At 41.2% G+C, this 23,391-nt stretch overlaps 3 non-coding genes across 3 annotated transcripts; 2 read left to right on the top strand and 1 right to left on the bottom strand.

Moving 5' to 3' along the window:
* Positions 1-4,416: 4,416 nt before the first annotated feature.
* Positions 4,417-4,523, bottom strand: LOC118481483. The gene has a single exon (XR_004865692.1). It is a non-coding gene; the product is annotated as a small nucleolar RNA R71 (small nucleolar RNA).
* Positions 4,524-11,191: 6,668 nt separating this feature from the next.
* Positions 11,192-11,298, top strand: LOC118481448. The gene has a single exon (XR_004865657.1). It is a non-coding gene; the product is annotated as a small nucleolar RNA R71 (small nucleolar RNA).
* Positions 11,299-17,307: 6,009 nt separating this feature from the next.
* LOC118481447 lies at positions 17,308-17,414 on the top strand. Its single transcript, XR_004865656.1, has one exon. It is a non-coding gene; the product is annotated as a small nucleolar RNA R71 (small nucleolar RNA).
* Positions 17,415-23,391: the final 5,977 nt, after the last annotated feature.

The following is a 23,391-nucleotide window of genomic DNA, read 5'->3' as shown; positions in this document are numbered from 1 at the left end:
TTTTGTTCATACAACTTGTAAGCTTTACTTGTTTCACTGTAGCCTATCATAATCACCTTCTCTGTTTTATCATCTAGCTTCCCTCGATGTTGTTTCGGAACATGTGAATATGCCACACTTCCAAAAATTCTTAAATGAGAGACATTCGGTTTTCTTCCACTCCAAGCTAAGCTTCCTGAGGAGTTATGTCTTGCACTCCTTTCATCGTTGCTCTATTGATGAGATACGTAGCACATGATACTACTTCAGCCCAATAAATGTGTGACAGTCTTTTCGTCTTCATCATGCTTCGGCTGAGTTCCATGAGGGTTCTATTTTTTCATTCTGCTACTCCATTTTGCTGGGGTGTGTAGCTAGTAGTAAGTTGGTGATGTATGCCATTGTCTTTGAGGAAGTTTTGAAACTCATGTCCGTAATATTCTCCTCCCCTATCCGTGCGTATATTCTTTATCTTGGTATCCGCTTGATTCTCCACCAATCTTTTGAAAGTTTTGAACTTTATTAAAGCATCGGATTTTAGTTTCAAAAAATACACCCACGTCTTTCTTGAGAAATCATCTATAAAGGTGATGAAGTATCTACATCCACTTATAGATGCAGTTCTCATCGGACCACATATGTTGGAATGAATTAATTGCGAAGGTTTAGTGGCATGCGATGTTGCTTGTTTAGGAAATGCTTTTCGAGCATGTTTTCCAAACAAGCAACCTTCACATATGCTATGTGATGGTTTGGCAGCCGTCTTGGGTAAACCCTTTACCACTTCCTTTACTCCCATGTTATGTAGTGTCTCGAAGTTTATGTGGCCATATTGACGATGCCACAAGACTGAGATATCTTGAGTCATTATGTTGCATACTCTCGAGGTAACATCATAGTTTAAGTTTAGTGGAAACATTTTGTTTCCAGTCATTCGAACCGATCCCATATGCTTTCCAGTGGGATCTTTGATAACACACTGATGGTTATGGAAGTTTACCTCATAAACCTTTTGCACTAATTGTCCCACACTTAATAAATTATGTTTTAGACCTTCAACATAAAAAACGTTGGGTACCCTTTTCTCTATTCCTCTTACTTTGATGGCTACATCACCACTTCCCAATACACTGAGCCTCTTGTCGTCTCCAGTTCTTACTTCCTTCTTTTCTGATTCATTTTGTGAAATGAACAGACTCTTATTACCAGTCATATGATTGCTACATCCACTATCTAAATATCAGCAATCCTCTTTCGTTATCTCTTCTACATTAAAGATCATGAATAGGGTTTCATCATTCCCATCCTCCGACTCTTCTTCATGTAACAGAGCATTGTTGCTCTTGTCATTCTCTTCACCTTTTTGGCAAAAACGTGCCGTGTGACCCAGTTTTTGACAATTATAACAGCGGATTTGTCCGCTGAATCTTCCTCGTCCCCCACCTCTTTCTTTTCCATTAAAATCTGATCTGAAGAATCTCGATCGATTCTGACTTGGGCCTTGCATTTGAAATGCTTGTTCTACGGGTGATTCATCATATTGTTTCAGCCTAAGTTCATGAGATTGTAAGATCCCTAGTAATTTTCTGTTGACATGGCTGTCATATCTTTCGATTCTTCTATGGCTACTACAACCGATTTATATTTTCTTGTTAAACTACGAAGAATCTTTTCGACTATTCGTTGTTCCGTAATGTTTTCTTCATTTTATCCTAATTGATTCACTATAACCGTAGTTTTGTTTATGTACTCCTCTATAGATTCACTGTCTTTCATTCGTAATGCATCAAACTCACATCTTAGGGTTTGTAATTTTACCGTTTTGACTCTTTGTTCTCCCCTGTAAGCCTTGTGAAGAATATTCCACACTTCTTTTGATGTTTTGCTTGTTGCAATTCGTTCAAATACGGTCTCGCTCACTGCCTGAAATATAATACGAAGAGCCTTCTTATCTTTCTTCACTTTTTCTCTATGAATGTTTTGATCATTTTCCGAAGCCCCTGCCGCTAATTGATTGTGTCCTTCTTCTACACTGGTCCATAGATCATGTGATTCTAGTAAGACCTTCATTTGTATGTGCTAATGATAATAATTTTGTCCCAATAGTTTTGGGATCTGAGTTTGAATTCCGCCGTTTGTTGTTGTCATTTGTATTGAAGAAAACTTATAAGAATTTGCAGCGATTTAGAGATTTACGAGTGTGGATCGTTATTGCTCTGATACCACTTTATTGATTGATGATTGCTGATTAGGGTTTATCGAATTAAAGAATATTGTTCGTATATTTCGAATTGGTAAAGAATATGTGTTAATCATTCATACATATATATGCGCGACGGTTAGATATATATAACCGACACTAATAATAATAATAATAATAATAATAATAATAATAATAATAATAATAATAATAAAACTTAACAGAAATAAATACATTATACTTATTTAATATATCTAGCTTAATTTTCTTATCCTAATAAAAATAACAAGTGGCCAGCAGGAAAACTGAATTCCCGGGAAAGAAAAACAACATTATGTCATAATAATATCTCTAATGTTAAAATCTCGCCATCTCACCCACACAAGATAACATACTGAAAGGGCCTTTGTTTTTTAGCCAGAAGAGTGAGTTAGATCTTCCAAAGCTGACGTCTCAAAAAAGTATCTGTTCGAATCATGCAGCTCTTTCACTGTAGATCGGTTCCTGTTTGATTAATAGATATTTTTTATCTTGCACTTTTACTTGATCTTCTCATCATGGTCCTTGGTTATCAGATCGATTTCAGTATTGGCCCTTTAAAAATGGATTATAAATCGATCCAGAAAGTTTAGTTTCTTGTGCATCAATCTGTGCCGCAATATAGAAATGTTTGTACGTAGCTTTATGTGTAGTATGATGGGAATCAATGTATCAAAATAATAGCGGAAGCGGTTTATATAATTTACCAAAAGCCGCTTATATAAATTTGATTTATTGATCCGATTAATAAATATTCCCAATCAGGATTAAGGTTATACGCGTATAAACAAATAAAGAAATAAACAACCATAGAGGGTTTTAGTAATCAACCTTTGACGACTACACCGGAATTGTAACACGCGGGTTACAACGAATCCTCGCTAGTAGGAAGTTTACAACCGAGCACAAGATACCCGAGAGTAGAACCGGCCAAGAAGAAGGCCGCGGTGATGCTTGGTCGACGGCAAGTGGGTTGCGGCCAAGCTTAGGAGGGTGGCTAGGGTTTTGTGTTTTTTATAAAAGTCTGTCTAGGGTTTCCACACTAATCATCCTTTTATAAAACCCAATCTTACATTAAGGCCCTTTAAGATTATACAATTATAATCCTCTTAATAATAATCTAATTAATATTAAGTCTCTCGGGTTTAAACTATACTACGCTCACGATGGGTGCACTTGCCCTAGTGTGTGTTTAGTGTTAGTATAATATCGTGTTTTATAAATTTAAAACTTGACTAATGCGTAAAACGAACTTAAAATATCAATAAAATCATATCATGCTTAACGCACACCAAATTTTTGGCGCCGTTATCGGGGACATAAGAATTTTAAGAAAGTTTAAAATCAACGGCCTAATTATTTTTAGCATTTTTTTCTTCTTTTTTAGAATTTTTTATTTTTTTCAAAATCTGCAGAGCTCAACACGGGTCGTGCCTGGTCAGACACGGGTCGTGCCCATCATCCTTACTGGCAATTTTTGTTTTCTGAGTTACAGAAGAGTGACCACGGGCGGTGGAGGTGCACCACGAGGCCGTGTTGAACTCCCGAGTAAGTAACTGGGATCCAGAATTTAGCAACTGTAATCACGACCACGGGTCGTGGCCATTGACCACGGGGCCGTGGTAAACGATCTGACCAACTTTTCTTTTTGTTTTGATCGCAGGACTTAGAACTCCATCGCAGGGCCTGAAATCTCTACGCAGTGCATGAGCTCCAGTTCTGATAAAGACTTAAAAGAACCTCTAGACGAACCCGAACTCTTTCTAAGAAAAAGACTAAAAGCCAAAAATCAAGAGAAAGCTTCGGGGGATCAAATCCCGATGGCGGATCAATGTACGCTAATGGACTACCTATGGCCCACGGTCGGTAACCTTGGAGTCGCCATCAATGCACCGAACGTCGATGCCAACAACTTCGAACTTCGGCCGCATTTGATCCAAATGCTCCAAAATTCTGCAACCTTCCATGGCATATCCGATGAAGATCCCCATTTACATATTACCAACTTTTTGGAAATATGTGACACTTTCCGGATCAACGGAGCATCAAACGACGTCGTCCGCCTCCGAATGTTTCCATTTTCACTAAAAGACCGAGCGAAGGCTAGGCTCAACACCCTCCCAAGTGGTTCGGTAAACACTTGGGATGAACTTGCCCAAAAATTTCTATATAAGTATTTCCCGCCCTCTAAAACCGCTAAATTAATGACTGAATTAAATACATATTCACAAGAGGACGGGGAATCCTTATATGAAACTTGGGAAAGATTTAAGGAGCTATTGAGGAAATGCCCTTATCATGGTCTCGCAGTGCGGCAACAAGTATCCACTTTCTATAATGGATTATTGCCACACACGAGACAAACACTCGACTCAAGCTCCGGGGGACTTCTAGGTAATCGACGACCAAATGAAATCTATAATCAAATTGAAGAAATTGCTCAAAACAATTTTCAAAGGCACACCCCCCCCCCCCCAGGCTCAAAGTCCATTGCCCCGGGCGCCCATAATTAGATGAGAACACCTCCTTACAAGCCCAAATCGAGGTCCTATCCTCAAAAATCAAAAAATTAGAAATGGCAAAACGGCCTCGATTATGGCTTATGAAGGGTGTGGGGCCACATGAAAATTGGAGTTGTATGAAAGAAATGGAAAACCAAACGGAAGTGGTAAACTACATTAATAATCAACCTAGACCATCAGGTCCCCCAACGGGTACCTACAACCAAGGTTGGCGTAACCACCCTAATCTTGGTTGGAGGGAGCTCGGGAATAGTAGTAACCAACAAAATCAAAATCAAAGACCAAACTTTCAACAACAACCAAGAAATGAGTCACAAAATTTCACTCAACAACAAGGGGGCGGGAGAGGCTTGAAGACCTCATAACACGCCTTGTAACACCCCCAAAATTCCACCTGCGGAAACCCCGCGAGGCGTGTTACGCATCAGAGTTCGAGCCACCAATCACATTGAACAAATGATAAGTATTTAAGTAAGTCATGACATTAATTACCAAAATAAGATGTCAACATGATATCAATTCTCAAATGTTATGTAGCGGAAGCATGTAATCGTTCAGCAATCGTTTCATAATAATAATCAAAATCAATGTATCGTTTATAAGTGAATCCAAGAGTCTCGATCCATGACCACTCCAGCACTCCCAGATAGCAAGTCCATGTTCCAAGGCTAACGACCTACAAGCATGCAAACAAGTGTGTCAGACTACGCTGGTGAGTTCAAGGTTTTGTTAACGTGTTGAGTTACCAGATGTATGTTAATGTGATTCAATGTTGCATTGCGATGTCGTTCACGTTAGATACCCTAGGGAGTGTGCCCATATGTATCCGGGGAGTGTGTACCCCTTAACGACCGTTGCTATGTTGCCTTCGCTAGATACCCTAGGGAGTGTGCCCATATGTATCCGAGGAGTGTGCCTCTAACAACCATAGCCATACCCAGATAATTAGTTCACGCCCGTCCTTACGGCCCGGTGTGAGGTTTCCCACCTAATAAAGCTATCAACTAATTACCCCCATTGCCCTCCAGGCAATCCGATGATAGATTCCATGTTCAATAACCAAAACCGATTAAGTTGTTTACCCCAAGTTTCCCTTCCAAATGTTTACCAGTTGTCCCAAACCACCGGGACGCGTGCTTGAGAAAATGCAATGAACTCACCTGGGATTGCTCGGTAAGATACACAAAAGGTTCTTGAATTAAAGATGGTCAACCACGTCCTATCAGGGTTACCATACGAGTCAGGTTTGGTTCAAGTAAAGCACGTATGTTCCACACAAGTTAACACGTTTCTAGCACGTATAGATCATGGCACACTTAACAATCAGGTAATTGTTGCGTGTCAGTGTGTATATATTTTTGATGTATATTTAAGCCCTTTTTACACTTTTAGCCAAGTTTTAAATTTATAAAACACGATATTCACTAACACTAAACACACATATGGGCAAGTGCACCCATCGTGGACGTAGTATAGTGTTGGTAAGATACCGAGGTCGTCCAAGGACACAAGAGCTTTTAATACCGGTTTATCCTCAACGTCTAATCAAATCAAAAAGGTTAGAAAAATGTTTTAAACTAAGAAAAATAAAAACTAACTAAATGCTGAAAATAAAAATAAAATAAAAACAGATAGACAAGATGAATCACTTGGAACCGACACGTGTATTAGTATAACCTTTGATTATTTTCGCACTTTTGCACTTGTTTAAGAGATTATCTTAGTTATTGTAGTAGGCCCCTCTTTTGAAGGCGACGTTACCCTCAACCCAGTAGTTTGAGTCAGCAAGGATACAATCCTAAAGGGTCGGATTATTGAAAGATAATGAATTAAGTTATTAATGCAAATTATGGTAGGCCCCGCTTCTGGCGGTGACGTTACCCTCGGCTAAGTAGTCTGAGTCAGCAGGGATACAGTCCTAAATAGCCGGGTTATAGTATTAATAGTAGTTAACTTATGAGGGGGTCAAAGAGTTTGGATCCCCGCCATCCAATACCTATGGGCATTGAAGGAGATCCTACTAAATTTGACCCAGGTCCCAAGCAGGACCTCTAAACGCTGAACAAGGGCAAGACCTTTACCAAACCGTTCCCTTAACCCCCGACCAGGTAGCCAACATACCTCCATATAGACCGTGGAGATATGAATGGTGAAAATCTTTTATTTTATATAGACAGTAAAATAACGCCAAGACACCACGGACAAACGATAAGGAAAGATCACCTTCAACATAAGTAACTAGTTATTAAAGTCATTAATACAAAACCAAATAAAAAGTGCAAAAGATTAAAAATAAAAAGTATTATACTAAACACTTGTCTTCACCAAGTGATGTAAGAGACTTAGGCAAACATGGCCTTGATTGTCAAGAACTCTTACGATCAATCTTGGATCCCGAGACGACTCACACACTCTACGATAGACAATGGATGATGGTGGTGGATGATGGTGTTATGGTGGTGGTGGGTGGTGGATGAGGTGTGAGAGAGGTGGTGTGCCAAGGGATGAGAGAGAATGAAGCCAAGCTCCTCTATTTATAGGCTGAACAGAAGGCTGGACACGGCCCCGTGTCCGCTGGACACGGCCCCGTGCCCGCCTGACACTCTCTCTCCTCATTAATTGTAATTGCGAATTACAATTAATGCGCCTGCTGTACTTTCACCACGCCCCCCGTGCTCGCTGGACACGGCCCCGTGGTGGGCAATGGAAGCTTCTACTGGTTTGTCTTTTCTGCTGCTTCCTGGGCACGCCCCCGTGTTCGCTGGACACGGGGCGTGTTCAGACTCTGTTTCTTTCTTTTTGCTTTGGGAGGTGCCGTTGAGGGTCCGGGCAGTCTACTTTTGTTTCTTTTCTTGTATTGATGGTAGAATTAGTGGTCTTTTTGCTTCTTTTGTGATTTTGAGCTTATTTCATCCTGAAAATACAAAAGGAAGACAAAAACACTCTTTTTCCAACATTAGTACTAAAAAGGGTTAGTTTTATGCCTTAATTGATGTGTTTTATATGTTGCATTTTACACACATCAAATACCCCCACACTTGAACTTTTGCTTGTCCTCAAGCAAAACTCTTTAAATGTGGCTTACACTCCCAAATGGAATAGGTAGAAGAGAAGTTTTTTTAGCTTGTCCTAGAGTGTCGGGAATCCAAGGTTTTTTATAGGCTTTATTTTTATTTATTTACAATCCTATTCGTTATGATTTATTTTGAACTTTTCATAAGATAAATTACTTATTTGGGCATAGCATGCCTTATTAAAATTCCATTTATATACAAGTTCACATACCTCACGGAAGATCACTCAACACTCGGCCGAAGGTGTATATTTTAGTGAATCACTCGAGAGCGGCACGGAACTTACGTCTTTCCATAGGCTTGCCAAGCAATCAATCCTCCTTCTTTTTAACTTTTTACCTTTGTAAATATCAAGAGGACTTTTTTTTTTTTTTTGGGGTGAAGGCTTGGGTTTAAAGGTGGGTGGTTGATTAGTGGTTAGTAAAAAGGGCGAAAAATCGTAACAAGCGTCGGTTTTCGTGAAGTACCTTATTTTTAGTGACTTTTTATTTTGAAGTATTTCTCCAAACAAGCTTTTATAGCTTTTGTTTGTTTTTGACTTCATCATCATTTTTTTTTTTTTAATGTCACATGAAAGGGCAAGTTGACGAAAAAGCGAACTTGTTACTAAAAAAATAAATAAAAAGGTTTTTGGTGGGTAGAAAGGGTTTTGGGGTAATGAAATGAAAGGTTTAGGCTCAAAGGGGCTATCTAGGGGGATTTTGGGTAGGTAAAAAAAAATGAAAAATAATGGTTTTGAAAGAAAAATAGTTAGTCCTAATGCCTCCATCATTTACTTACTTGGGTTTAAGTTGGTAAGGACCGGGAATGTATCGTCGTGGCAAGTTCTAGATTTGTAAGGACCGAGCGGCTATTCACACAAGAAACGAAAAATGAGCATTTAATCTAAATATGTGTATTTTTATGCTCAATAAAGGCTCAAAACTCACTTTTGTGGGAATGGGTTTTTAATGTGACCAAGCATATATAATCGAATTTTAAACTAGACTTGTTATGCCGTTTCATAATTTTCTTATGTTGGTTCCTTTTTTATCACGACGCTATCGGTTGTAAACTTGTAAAAATATAACCTTTTTTTAGAACTTGTTCTTCCCAACTTAAACTAAGACAAGTAAATAAAAAAAATGAAAAAGTTTTTGAAAAAATTTGGGGTGTTTAGCGGTTCCAATAGAGTTTTGTGTAAGGCTTGTGTTTAGGATTTTGCAAAATTTCAAGGTTTTAGCATCCCCCCCACACTTAAATTACACATTGTCCTCAATGTGTCCAAAAATAATATTTTTGGTTGATTAGAATGCATAAAAGTATGTTAAAAAGCAAAGATTTTTGTTACTGGCATCCTGGACACGGCCCCGTGTTCACCGGGCATGGCCCCGTGGTCAAGTGCCAGTAACAAAAATTTCAGAATTGAAACAGAAGCCTGGACACGGGGGCGTGTCCGCTGAACACGGCCCGTGTCCAGTTACCTGAACTGGGTGATTTTTCTGCAGGGGCTCAGCACGGGGCCGTGTTGGTTGGGCACGGCCCGTGTTGAGCCTTCTGTAATGGAGATTTTTTTTGTCGGGTTGCTCTGTTCTTCGTGCATGGTTCCATTCTTCTCGTTCCCTTTTTCATCCATTACCACCATGAGTGTGTTTTATTCTGCAAAAATTAAAAGATTAAACTAAACTAAACTAAGGATAGATCCGCGGAATGCCTCCGTGGTGCGCCACGTTTATAAGGGTCCTTGGCTAGACCCGATTTCTGGTTATATATCTTCTGAGTGGAGTGCCTTGCTTCCCAAGTTACACCGTCGGAGAGCGGCATCCAAACTTGAATCAATAACCTTCATGTAATTGACTGGGTCGTCGTCCTCTATTTTCTTCCCAACTCCGAACTTCACCTCATCGTCCCCATACCTCAAAGTCAGTGTCCCTTCATTCATGTCTACCACTGCTTGTGCTGTGGCAAGGAAGGGTCTCCCTAGGATAAGGGGGACCTCGGTGTCTTCCTCCATGTCGAGTATGACAAAGTCAACGGGATAAACGAATTTGCTTACCCTTACCAAGACATTCTCGATGACACCTTGTGGGAACTTGACTGATCGATCAGCGAGTTGTATGCTTATTTTTGTAGGGCTCGTGGTTCCCAAGCCAAGCCTTTTGAACATTGATGAGGGCATGAGGTTAATGCTAGCCCCTAAGTCGGCCAAGGCATTGCGAACGGGTGATTCCCCTATTGAACATGGAATCGTGAAACTTCCGGGATCGATTTTCTTTTGGGGTAGTTTATTGAGTACGAGGGCAGAGCATTCTTCGCCTAAATTAACTAATTGCAAATTTTCAATTTTTTTTTTATGTGTAAGGAAGTCCCTCATAAATTTAGAGTATTTGGGCATTTGGGTTAGGACTTCGATAAAAGGAATATTGACATGCAATTGTTTTAACAAACTTTCGAATTTTGCGAATTGCTCATTGGTTTTTTGACGAATTAACCTACCGGGGTATGGAACTCGAGGAGCCTTGGTAGGTTCTGGTGATGGGGGAGAGTTCTTTTCCTGCAGATGTGTTGGCATTGTTTCTTCCGTTGGTGGAGGTACTTCTGCAGGCCCTACGGTGCGGTTTCGTAGTGTGATGAGGTGAACTTGCGCCTTTGGGTTTGTTTCGGTATTGCTAGGTAATGCGCCTTGCGGTCTCTCGGAAAAATTTTGTGCTAGTTGATTTATTTGTTTTTCTATGTTTTGAATGCTAGCTTGTTGATTCCTAAAATTAGATTCTAATTGTAGAAATCTTTCCGAGTTTTTCTTATCAGTGTCGGAGACGAGGCGAGATATAGTATCTTCGAGCCTTTCTCGTCCACCTTGTTGTTGAGTGAAATTTTGTGACTCATTTCTTGATTGCTGAAAGTTTGTTCGTTGGGTTTGTTGGTTACTACTATTGTCGGTTTCCCTCCAACCAAGGTTTGGGTGGTTTCGCCATCCTTGGTTGTAAGTTCCCGTTGGAGGACCCGACGGCCTAGGTCTATTATCAATGTAGTTTACCATTTCTTGTTGATCGTCCGTTTCTTTCATGCAACTCCAATTTTCATGTGACCCACCACACCCTTCACAAGCCATAACCGAGACTGTTTTTGTCATTTCTAATTTTTTTATTTTTGAAGAAAGGGCCTCGATTTGGGCTTGTAAAGAGGTGCTTTCGTCGACCTTATGGGCGCCCGGGGCGATAGACTTATTTCCCCGGGGAGTGTGCCATTGAAAATTGGTTTGAGCAATTTCCTCAATTTGATTATATATTTCGTGTGGGCGTCGATTACCTAAAAGTCCCCCGGAGCTAGAATCAAGTGTCTGCCTAGTGTGTGGCAACAATCCATTGTAGAAAGTGGATACGTGTTGCCATATTGCGAGGCCATGATGGGGACACTTGCGTAATAGCTCCTTGAACCTTTCCCATGTTTCATATAAGGATTCCCCGTCCTCTTGTGAGTATGTGTTAATTTCAGCCATTAATTTAGCAGTTTTAGAAGGAGGGAAATACTTATATAGAAACTTTTGGGCTAGTTCATCCCAGGTGTTTACCGATCCAGCTGGGAGGGTGTTGAGCCAAGCTTTCGCTCGGTCTTTTAGTGAGAACGGATACATACGGAGGCGTATGGCGTCGTTTGATGCTCCATTGATCCGAAAGGTATCACATATTTCTAAGAAATTAGTTATATGTAGATGAGGATCCTCGTCCGCAAGCCCGTGGAAGGTTGCGGAGTTTTGGAGCATTTGTATCAAATGCGGTCGAAGCTCGAAGTTATTGGCTTCGACATTCGGAGCATTGATAGCGGCGCCTAGATTACCTACGGTGGGCCGTAGATAATCCATAAGGGTACGTTGGTCCGCCATTGGGGGTGGATCACCCGAAACCTTCTCTTGGTTTTTGGCTTTTAACCTTTTTCTGAGAAAGCGTTCGGGTTCTTCTAGCGGTTCTTTTATGTCTTTATTGGAACTGGAGCTCATACACTACGTGAGGATGGTGTCGGGTTCCAAGTCCTGCAATAAAAACAAAAAAAGAATGTCGGTCAGAAGGTTCACCACGGCCCCGTGTTGAGCGAACACGGCCCCGTGGTCGGAAATACAGTGATTGTTTTCCAGATCCCAGTTACTGGAAGTTGGACACGGCCCCGTGTTGCACCGGCACGGCCCCGTGGTCAGCCTTCTGTAACTTGAAAAACAAAAACTGCCAGTAACTTTGCTGAGCACGGCCCGTGTCCGACCAGGCACGGCCCCGTGCTGAGCTCTGCAGAAGCTAAAAATCTAAAAAAAATCCTAAAAAATTAAAGAAAAATAAAAATACGATTAGGCCGTTGATTCCTAACTTTCTTAAAATCCTTGTGTCCCCGGCAACGGCGCCAAAAACTTGTTGCGTGTCAGTGTGTATATATTTTTGATGTATATTTAAGCCCTTTTTACACTTTTAGCCAAGTTTTAAATTTATAAAACACGATATTCACTAACACTAAACACACATATGGGCAAGTGCGCCCATCGTGGACGTAGTATAGTGTTGGTAAGATACCGAGGTCGTCCAAGGACACAAGAGCTTTTAATACCGGTTTATCCTCAACGTCTAATCAAATCAAAAAGGTTAGAAAAATGTTTTAAACTAAGAAAAATAAAAACTAACTAAATGCTGAAAATAAAAATAAAATAAAAACCGATAGACAAGATGAATCACTTGGATCCGACACGTGTATTAGTATAACCTTTGATTATTTTCGCACTTTTGCACTTGTTTAAGAGATTATCTTAGTTATTGTAGTAGGCCCCTCTTTTGAAGGCGACGTTACCCTCAACCCAGTAGTTTGAGTCAGCAAGGATACAATCCTAAAGGGTCGGATTATTGAAAGATAATGAATTAAGTTATTAATGCAAACTATGGTAGGCCCCGCTTCTGGCGGTGACGTTACCCTCGGCTAAGTAGTCTGAGTCAGCAGGGATACAGTCCTAAATAGCCGGGTTATAGTATTAATAGTAGTTAACTTATGAGGGGGTCAAAGAGTTTGGATCCCCGCCATCCAATACCTATGGGCATTGAAGGAGATCCTACTAAATTTGACCCAGGTCCCAAGCAGGACCTCTAAACGCTGAACAAGGGCAAGACCTTTACCAAACCGTTCCCTTAACCCCCGACCAGGTAGCCAACATACCTCCATATAGACCGTGGAGATATGAATGGTGAAAATCTTTTATTTTATATAGACAGTAAAATAACGCCAAGACACCACGGACAAACGATAAGGAAAGATCACCTTCAACATAAGTAACTAGTTATTAAAGTCATTAATACAAAACCAAATAAAAAGTGCAAAAGATTAAAAATAAAAAGTATTATACTAAACACTTGTCTTCACCAAGTGATGTAAGAGACTTAGGCAAACATGGCCTTGATTGTCAAGAACTCTTACGATCAATCTTGGATCCCGAGACGACTCACACACTCTACGATGGACAATGGATGATGGTGGTGGATGATGGTGTTATGGTGGTGGTGGGTGGTGGATGAGGTGTGAGAGAGGTGGTGTGCCAAGGGATGAGAGAGAATGAAGCCAAGCTCCTCTATTTATAGGCTGAACAGAAGGCTGGACACGGCCCCGTGTCCGCTGGACACGGCCCCGTGCCCGCCTGACACTCTCTCTCCTCATTAATTGTAATTGCAAATTACAATTAATGCGCCTGCTGTACTTTCACCACGCCCCCGTGCTCGCTGGACACGGCCCCGTGGTGGGCAATGGAAGCTTCTACTGGTTTGTCTTTTCTGCTGCTTCCTGGGCACGCCCCCGTGTTCGCTGGACACGGGGCGTGTTCAGACTCTGTTTCTTTCTTTTTGCTTTGGGAGGTGCCGTTGAGGGTCCGGACAGTCTACTTTTGTTCCTTTTCTTGTATTTATGGTAGAATTAGTGGTCTTTTTGCTTCTTTTGTGATTTTGAGCTTATTTCATCCTGAAAATACAAAAGGAAGACAAAAACACTCTTTTTCCAACATTAGTCCAAAAAAAGGGTTAGTTTTATGCCTTAATTGATGTGTTTTATATGTTGCATTTTACACATATCAAATACCCCCACACTTGAACTTTTGCTTGTCCTCAAGCAAAACTCTTTAAATGTGGCTTACACTCCCAAATGGAATAGGTAGAAGAGAAGTTTTTTTAGCTTGTCCTAGAGTGTCGGGAATCCAAGGTTTTTTATAGGCTTTATTTTTATTTATTTACAATCCTATTCGTTATGATTTATTTTGAACTTTTCATAAGATAAATTACTTATTTGGGCATAGCATGCCTTATTAAAATTCCATTTATATACAAGTTCACATACCTCACGGAAGATCACTCAACACTCGGCCGAAGGTGTATATTTTAGTGAATCACTCGAGAGCGGCAAGGAACTTACGTCTTTCCATAGGCTTGCCAAGCAATCAATCCTCCTCCTTTTTAACTTTTTACCTTTGTAAATATCAAGAGGACTTTTTTTTTTGGGTGAAGGCTTGGGTTTAAAGGTGGGTGGTTGGTTAGTGGTTAGTAAAAAGGGCGAAAAATCGTAACAAGCGTCGGTTTTCGTGAAGTACCTTATTTTTAGTGACTTTTTATTTTGAAGTATTTCTCCAAACAAGCTTTTATAGCTTTTGTTTGTTTTTGACTTCATCATCATTTTTTTTTTTTAATGTCACATGAAAGGGCAAGTTGACGAAAAAGCGAACTTGTTACTAAAAAAAATAAATAAAAAGGTTTTTGGTGGGTAGAAAGGGTTTTGGGGTAATGAAATGAAAGGTTTAGGCTCAAAGGGGCTATCTAGGGGGATTTTGGGTAGGTAAAAAAAATGAAAAATAATGGTTTTGAAAGAAAAATAGTTAGTCCTAATACCTCCATCATTTACTTACTTGGGTTTAAGTTGGTAAGGACCGGGAATGTATCGTCGTGGCAAGTTCTAGATTTGTAAGGACCGAGCGGCTATTCACACAAGAAACGAAAAATGAGCATTTAATCTAAATATGTGTATTTTTATGCTCAATAAAGGCTCAAAACTCACTTTTGTGGTAATGGGTTTTTAATGTGACCAAGCATATATAATCGAATTTTAAACTAGACTTGTTATGCCGTTTCATAATTTTCTTATGTTGGTTCCTTTTTTATCACGACGCTATCGGTTGTAAACTTGTAAAAATATAACCTTTTTTTAGAACTTGTTCTTCCCAACTTAAACTAAGACAAGTAAATAAAAAAATGAAAAAGTTTTTGAAAAAATTTGGGGTGTTTAGCGGTTCCAATAGAGTTTTGTGTAAGGCTTGTGTTTAGGATTTTGCAAAATTTCAAGGTTTTAGCATCCCCCCCACACTTAAATTACACATTGTCCTCAATGTGTCCAAAAATAATATTTTTGGTTGATTAGAATGCATAAAAGTATGTTAAAAAGCAAAGATTTTTGTTACTGGCATCCTAGACACGGCCCCGTGTTCACCGGGCACGGCCCCGTGGTCAAGTGCCAGTAACAAAAATTTCAGAATTGAAACAGAAGCCTGGACACGGGGGCGTGTCCGCTGAACACGACCCGTGTCCAGTTACCTGAACTGGGTGATTTTTCTGCAGGGGCTCAGCACGGGGCCGTGTTGGTTGGGCACGGCCCGTGTTGAGCCTTCTGTAATGGAGATTTTTTTTGTCGGGTTGCTCTGTTCTTCGTGCATGGTTCCATTCTTCTCGTTCCCTTTTTCATCCATTACCACCATGAGTGTGTTTTATTCTGCAAAAATTAAAAGATTAAACTAAACTAAACTAAACTAAGGATAGATCCGCGGAATGCCTCCGTGGTGCGCCACGTTTATAAGGGTCCTTGGCTAGACCCGATTTCTGGTTATATATCTTCTGAGTGGAGTGCCTTGCTTCCCAAGTTACACCGTCGGAGAGCGGCATCCAAACTTGAATCAATAACCTTCATGTAATTGACTGGGTTATCGTCCTCTATTTTCTTCCCAACTCCGAACTTCACCTCATCGTCCCCATACCTCAAAGTCAGTGTCCCTTCATTCATGTCTACCACTGCTTGTGCTGTGGCAAGGAAGGGTCTCCCTAGGATAAGGGGGACCTCGGTGTCTTCCTCCATGTCGAGTATGACAAAGTCAACGGGATAAACGAATTTGCTTACCCTTACCAAGACATTCTCGATGACACCTTGTGGGAACTTGACTGATCGATCAGCGAGTTGTATGCTTATTTTTGTAGGGCTCGTGGTTCCCAAGCCAAGCCTTTTGAACATTGATGAGGGCATGAGGTTAATGCTAGCCCCTAAGTCGGCCAAGGCATTGCGAACGGGTGATTCCCCTTTTGAACATGGAATCGTGAAACTTCCGGGATCGATTTTCTTTTGGGGTAGTTTATTGAGTACGAGGGCAGAGCATTCTTCGCCTAAATTAACTAATTGCAAATTTTCAATTTTCTTTTTATGTGTAAGGAAGTCCCTCATAAATTTAGAGTATTTGGGCATTTGGGTTAGGACTTCGATAAAAGGAATATTGACATGCAATTGTTTTAACAAACTTTCGAATTTTGCGAATTGCTCATTGGTTTTTTGACGAATTAACCTACCGGGGTATGGAACTCGAGGAGCCTTGGTAGGTTCTGGTGATGGGGGAGAGTTCTTTTCCTGCAGATGTGTTGGCATTGTTTCTTCCGTTGGTGGAGGTACTTCTGCAGGCCCTACGGTGCGGTTTCGTAGTGTGATGAGGTGAACTTGCGCCTTTGGGTTTGTTTCGGTATTGCTAGGTAATGCGCCTTGCGGTCTCTCGGAAAAATTTTGTGCTAGTTGATTTATTTGTTTTTCTATGTTTTGAATGCTAGCTTGTTGATTCCTAAAATTAGATTCTAATTGTAGAAATCTTTCCGAGTTTTTCTTATCAGTGTCGGAGACGAGGCGAGATATAGTATCTTCGAGCCTTTCTCGTCCACCTTGTTGTTGAGTGAAATTTTGTGACTCATTTCTTGATTGCTGAAAGTTTGTTCGTTGGGTTTGTTGGTTACTACTATTGCCGGTTTCCCTCCAACCAAGGTTTGGGTGGTTTCGCCATCCTTGGTTGTAAGTTCCCGTTGGAGGACCCGACGGCCTAGGTCTATTATCAATGTAGTTTACCATTTCTTGTTGATCGTCCGTTTCTTTCATGCAACTCCAATTTTCATGTGACCCACCACACCCTTCACAAGCCATAACCGAGACTGTTTTTGTCATTTCTAATTTTTTTATTTTTGAAGAAAGGGCCTCGATTTGGGCTTGTAAAGAGGTGCTTTCGTCGACCTTATGGGCGCCCGGGGCGATAGACTTATTTCCTCGGGGAGTGTGCCATTGAAAATTGGTTTGAGCAATTTCCTCAATTTGATTATATATTTCGTGTGGGCGTCGATTACCTAAAAGTCCCCCGGAGCTAGAATCAAGTGTTTGCCTAGTGTGTGGCAACAATCCATTGTAGAAAGTGGATACTTGTTGCCATATTGCGAGGCCATGATGGGGACACTTGCGTAATAGCTCCTTGAACCTTTCCCATGTTTCATATAAGGATTCCCCGTCCTCTTGTGAGTATGTGTTAATTTCAGCCATTAATTTAGCAGTTTTAGAAGGAGGGAAATACTTATATAGAAACTTTTGGGCTAGTTCATCCCAGGCGTTTTAAAACCTAGTTCACTATAACCAGTGGCTCTGATACCAACTGTAACACCCCCAAAATTCCACCTGCGGAAACCCCGCGAGGCGTGTTACGCATCAGAGTTCGAGCCACCAATCACATTGAACAAATGATAAGTATTTAAGTAAGTCATGACACTAATTACCAAAATAAGATGTCAACATGATATCAATTCTCAAATGTTATGTAGCGGAAGCATGTAATCGTTCAACAATCGTTTCATAATAATAATCAAAATCAATGTATCGTTTATAAGTGAATCCAAGAGTCTCGATCCATGACCACTCCAGCACTCCCAGATAGCAAGTCCATGTTCCAAGGCTAACGACCTACAAGCATGCAAACAAGTGTGTCAGACTACGCACGCTGGTGAGTTCAAGGTTTTGTTAACGTGTTGAGTTACCAGATGTATGTTAATGTGATTCAATGTTGCGTTGCGATGTCGTTCACGTTAGATACCCTAGGGAGTGTGCCCATATGTATCCGGGGAGTGTGTACCCCTTAACGACCGTTGCTATGTTGCCTTCGCTAGATACCCTAGGGAGTGTGCCCATATGTATCCGAGGAGTGTGCCTCTAACAACCATAGCCATACCCAGATAATTAGTTCACGCCCGTCCTTACGGCCCGGTGTGAGGTTTCCCACCTAATAGCGCTATCAACTAATTACCCCCATTGCCCTCCAGGCAATCCGATGATAGATTCCATGTTCAATAACCAAAACCGATTAAGTTGTTTACCCCAAGTTTCCCTTCCAAATGTTTACCAGTTGTCCCAAACCACCGGGACGCATGCTTGAGAAAATGCAATGAACTCACATGGGATTGCTCGGTAAGATACACAAAAGGTTCTTGAATTAAAGATGGTCAACCACGTCCTATCAGGGTTACCATACGAGTCAGGTTTGGTTCAAGTAAAGCACGTATGTTCCACACAAGTTAACACGTTTCTAGCACGTATAGATCATGGCACACTTAACAATCAGGTAATGCTACAAGAAGCCCAAATAATATTGGCCCAACCCGTTGTGCGATCCGCCTACTTGTGCGTTCCACAATGGGTTGTGCGGTTCAACTAACGTAGCCCAACCAGTACCCGGCCCAACATGGCAGTCCAATTGTATACGGCCCAAATACTAAACAAATAAGCCAACTTGTACGGTTCATACATCTTGTGCGACTGGAGTTCATATTGTGCGATCCGGACCTCTTGTACGGTTGGACTGGGTTGTGTGAGCTTGTGACTTGGGCTTGTTCGGCCCAACAGCCTCACACGTTTAACGTATGTGTGTGTGGCCCAACATATGAGCGGACAGTTCAGTTTGTGCGACTCAAAGGGTCTTGTGCGACTGAGGACCGCTTGTGCGGTTGGCACTTGTGTGATCGGATCAGGTCCGGTACAACCTGATCTTGTGCGATCAGCCTGATTTGTGTGATTGGCTCTTGTGCGATCAAGGCCCTTGTGCGACTAGTTTGAATTCCGGATATCATGCAAAATCGGTTACAAGCATCAATCTTGCTAATCAATAGTTTCCAATTTGTTATCAATTAACACAATCAAACAACAGTTAATCGGTTTCCAAATCAAATCAATTAACAGTTTTCAAACCAATCCATCTAGCATGCCATCGATCAAACAAGCATATTTCAATTGTTTTCTCAAGAACCCTAATCGAACCACACATGAATACAACCTATTAATATGCAATCAGATTAAACTTTAAAGCATGACCACCTCGTAACCTATCAATTCTAATACCCAAAACTATGGCATAACATCCGATTACATAAACATATTCTAAACACACAAACAAGCCCATTAATCAAGCATTCAGTTTACAATCATCACAACCAAACTTTAACAACTTATATTACAACATTATGCAATAATTTCGGTAACCATACATGATATCCGATTCACAACTTTTATGCATAACCAATTCACAAGAACATCATTCATATACACTATAACGTGGCAACCTAATACCGTTTAATCACATCCACAAAGAACACTAACCGGTTAGAGGAATGATAACGAGGATTATCCAACAAGAAGGTGATCCGAGCACAATGATCTTCGGTTGATTGGAACGAGTGTTGCCGTCGGGTTCGTGAGAGAGAGAGAGAGAAGTAAAGATTAGGGTTTCTTGTGTGTGTGAGGTGATTGTAAAATGAGAGCACCAACCCCAACCTTAGGTGTTTACACGTTTAAGAGGAGTGGGCCGGACCCCTAAATGGGCCGCCCTTAGTTCGTGTACAAAAGTAAGGCCCGAAGTGGGCTTGTGCGATCGAGAGGGAATTGTGCGGCTCTGGTTGGGCTCGATTAACATACATACATACATAGCACACATCCACATAACAACATATCAGGTATTCAACAATCATAATATTCACATAATCAGTCAAGTTCATAAAGTAATCAGTCAAGTTCATAAAGTAATCAGTCAAGTTCATAAAGTCGTGTCATGTTCACGAATGTTACACAAAGATAGGCTCGGATTGCGAGTTGTCACAGTATCCCCAAGTAAAAAGAAATTTCGTCCCGAAATTTGGTACGCACTCACTGAGAAAGCTAGATAAGTTAAAGCTAGGTAAGTTATATCGTTTGCTGGTTTTCCTGGGGTGTCACATCCTCCCCAACTTGAAGGAAATTTCGTCCCGAAATTCACCAGTGATATCAAGAGTTGGTTCAATCCCTTGAACAATTGAGAACATTGAAGTTTTAACATATCCTTCCGTTCCTATGTGAACTTCAGTCCACGTATTGAAGTTTAACAAGCCCTCACGATTGTCATATGACTCATGCTAGCGAACCTTGACTTCTTAGCCCATGCTTTCGATAGATTCCCTGATATATACAACTGATCCGATGACCTCAAATTTCGGTAAGGGTATCACCAGGGTTTCATCGGGCAACCACTGCCTTAAACCTAGGGCTTACATAACATTACGATAGTTATCTCGTTTCATCAATTAGCCTGAGTTTGTGAGCCAAGTCACCGTTTGTTCCAGTAATTCGAATGTCTCACGCGTCGTAAAGTAAACTTGCCATGTTTTCTATAGCATACCGCACCCCCCCCCCAGGGTGATGCTTTCGATATGACACGTTTGCCTACAACAAACTCTCAGTGTTTCCTAAGCTAATCAGCTTTCCTAGCGCTCATGCGCTGCCATCAAACAATTTCCGATCTAAGCAATGTTCGAGAGTTTTGAGCTCAAGTCCTGGACCTGCGATTACGTCGTCAACTACGTTAGTCCAACAAGGAGATTAGAGTTACTGTCCAGGTTATGCCTCAGCATGGGCTGTATGCATACTATCGTGGTGCAGCTGCATTAGAGCTTCTCCCCAAGATGAGTGTCCTTCCCAAACGTTTACTAAAGTCAGTTATGCACATACTTACAACATGCCTTCGTGTGCTCAGATGGTTCGTCACTTTGCTCGATTGTCCTACAGTAATAAGCAATGTTCATGTCAAGACGTGAGTCAAAGGTGTGCGCCATGCCCGCCTTAAATTAGGTACAGTCCAATAGGTAATAGAAGTTGGCACCTCATGCCTATAATCCGTCTCTTCCAAAGAAATTTTCACAAGCTGAGAAGACTCATCAGTTCCCTTGACTGCAAGGAGGTGTGCTGGTCACATTCAACGATCAACGATTGTTACTGTTTGTGTTTCCATTTCGAGTTGTGAATAGACTAGTGGCAGCATTCATAGCAGCCTGCTCCCATCTTCCACATGAGTGTTGCCAGTTTCTTATACTTCGCCTTGACTTTTCCCAAAGTCAAAAGTCATACCCATACATGGTTAGACGGGTTTTCATGCCCAATTATCAGTACAAGATTTACATGTCCAAACATCTTTCCTTAAAATCCAGTTGAATAGAATTTTCGAAGCCGGTGTGTTTTGCTAACCACAACTTCCCTACCGTTGCTGTGAAATGAGATTTATAGTTGTTCTATGAGTTAATGAATATTGTTCGTTTCACCAAGGTTGTTCTTCCATGCCCCGCATGGACTCAACTTGAAAATTCTCTCCCGTTAGTTCCCTAGTTTGTACAGAACGAGTTGAGTCAGGTGGGTTAGAGTCAATGGCGAGCTGCAAAGTCCATACACGTTCAGGTTCCACAGTCGTAATCCACTCAGAAGTTCCATCCAACGATGCCATTTACTGATTTAGCTCTTTCGAAACCAGAGTACACGGAAGGCCCTTGTGATCGGTCTAAGTAACGCATTTGGTACCGTCCAAGTAATGCCTCCGTGTAACTCCAAAGACCACGGTTTCCACCACCAGTTGTGTGTCATGCAGTTCTTCGTAAGTCGTTACTCTCTCGTGTTGCGTCGACGTGTAACTGGAACTCTGATTCAAAACATAATGATATACCACTGTATTACCCATGCCCTTGGGTAAAAATGAGGCTCAGTACCTTACTGAATTAGGATTCGAAAGCTGAAGAGACGTCCTCATGTTCTGTCTTTCGCGAACACGGCACCCCGCTGTGCTAAAGGGATCTAAGCTATGCGGCCTTCGAAATTCCTGTGATAAATCAAGCGGAACCAAGAAATCGTTGTATCCTCGAAGGACTTTTAGTGTCGATCAGTTTCCAAAGAAAACGGGTCTTAGCGAGATTCACGTGCATTCCCACTTTGTTGATTACATTACCCAAAAGGTACCTCTCGAATTCAGAAGCTACATTTATCAAGACTTCGCGTGATGTGGCTCCTCCATCAGGACCTCCCAAATAGGATAAAAAGTTGTCCATGTTGTTGCTTCCCCCCGAAAAGGTTCAAAATGTCACCCAATAGCACGGTCGGTTCACATGATCTATGAGGCTGCTGGTGTGATGATCGCTCTAAAGGTCTTGGAGTGCAAAGTTGTATGGCCGAATTGCGTCTGGTAAGCTTCTTTAAGAACTTTCTCCCCTTGGGTTTCCATCTGATAATAATGCGCTCGTAAGTTAATCCTTGAATGAAAGCTCGTCTCTTGTAACTAGTCGATCGGTTTTTTGTTAGTTCATTTATGTCTATCGCCTCCGTCATCTCAGTTCGTAGCAGAAACAGAAGATCTTTAGTGATTATATTGTTATATCTTGTTACTAAAAGGCAAGGTGGCATGATTGTAAATAAGGAGAACTCTCCTTATACCTTGGCCTATAAATAGAAGCCTTAGGCTTTTAGTTAGAGACTTTTGCCATTTTACACCTTGGAGCTTAGAGGTTAGAGAGAGAAAGTAGAGAGAGAAAGGCAAAAGGTGATTCGTGTTGCTTGTATACTGTCATACATTTCTATAGAATCACAGATTGAGTACGTCTCGTGTGTTTCGGTCGTTCACGTTCACGGATTCCGCACGTCGGACGTGTCATACGCAATCGTTTCGGAGTCAAACCGGTCCTAACAAGTGGTATCAGAGCAGGTGCTCGATTGCGAAGATCAAACTCACAGATTCGTACAAGTTTTGAGCAGATTCAGAGCCAAAAACCTCCAGATTTGTCAAATTCTTCTTAACTTTCTTGTTCTTCACGTTTTTCTATGAATTTTACAAATTTGAACGGGTTTTTACGGTTCAAATTGGCTGAAATTTTGATATGTTGTGCGCATATATCTGATCTATAATCCTACAAATTTTCAGGTCAAAATTCCAAGCCGTTTGAGAGAAATCTGCAATTTTGTGTTCGTTTTTGCTGAAAATGTTCGTCAAGTTCTTCATCAGGTCCTACTCGATCGAGTAGGCCAACCGTTCGGTTAGGCTACTCGAACGGCTAGCAAAGTGCTAACCGTTCGAACAGAAAAATCTCACTCGAACAGCATACTTTTCTATTCGATCGGACAGCTCTTTTGTTTTGGATCGAACAGCATATTAGTGCACTTCAATCGAACAGCTGTTCGATCGGCTAGAAAGTCATTC

The sequence above is a fragment of the Helianthus annuus genome, chromosome 8 (genome assembly GCF_002127325.2).
Source record: "Helianthus annuus cultivar XRQ/B chromosome 8, HanXRQr2.0-SUNRISE, whole genome shotgun sequence".
In the NCBI taxonomy this organism is placed as follows: Eukaryota; Viridiplantae; Streptophyta; class Magnoliopsida; order Asterales; family Asteraceae; genus Helianthus; species Helianthus annuus.
Note: the sequence above shows the minus strand (reverse complement) of the source record. Positions and strands in the feature narration are given on the sequence as shown.